This window comes from Alligator sinensis, unplaced genomic scaffold (assembly GCF_000455745.1).
Source record: "Alligator sinensis unplaced genomic scaffold, ASM45574v1 scaffold406_1, whole genome shotgun sequence".
Classification (NCBI taxonomy): Eukaryota; Metazoa; Chordata; order Crocodylia; family Alligatoridae; genus Alligator; species Alligator sinensis.
In genome coordinates this window covers 1,289,200-1,289,829 of record NW_005842181.1, presented here as the reverse complement: position 1 = coordinate 1,289,829, position 630 = coordinate 1,289,200, and positions in this window count along the sequence as shown.

Sequence of the window (630 nt, the reverse complement as noted above, 5' to 3'; positions counted from 1 at the left end):
GAATTGTAGACCCAAAACTGGATGCAGTACTCCAGCTGCGGCCTTACCAAGGCCAAGTACAATGGGAGAATGACATCCCTGAGAATGACATCCCAGGATTTGCTAGAGAAGCATCTATGGATGCAAGCCAGTGTTGTGGTTGCTTTACTAGCTGCAGCATCACATTGAAGGCTCATGTTCATCTTGTGGTCAATCATGACCGCAAGTCCCTTTCATCCATAGTGTTAGCCAGAGTAGCACTGCCAAGCTTATAAGGATGCTGCAGGTTTTTCTTCCCAAGGTGGATAACCTTGCATTTTTCGGTGTTAAGCACCATCAGGTTCTCATCCGCCCATTTTCTGAGCCTGTCAAGGTCAGCCTGGATCACCCTCCTGTCCTCAGGTGTGGATACTTTACCCCAAAGTTTGGTATCATCAAACTTGGCTAGTCCACTTCGGAATCCAATGTCCACATCGATGAAGATGTTGAACGATATAGGTCCAAGGACAGAGCCTTGAGGGACTCCACTTGTCACAGGGCACCACGACAATTGACTTCCATCAACGACCACCCTCTGGGTCTGACCACAAAGCCAATTCCCCAGCCAGTGGATCGTGATGGACCCGAGGTCGTAGTTGGCCCGCTTTGGCA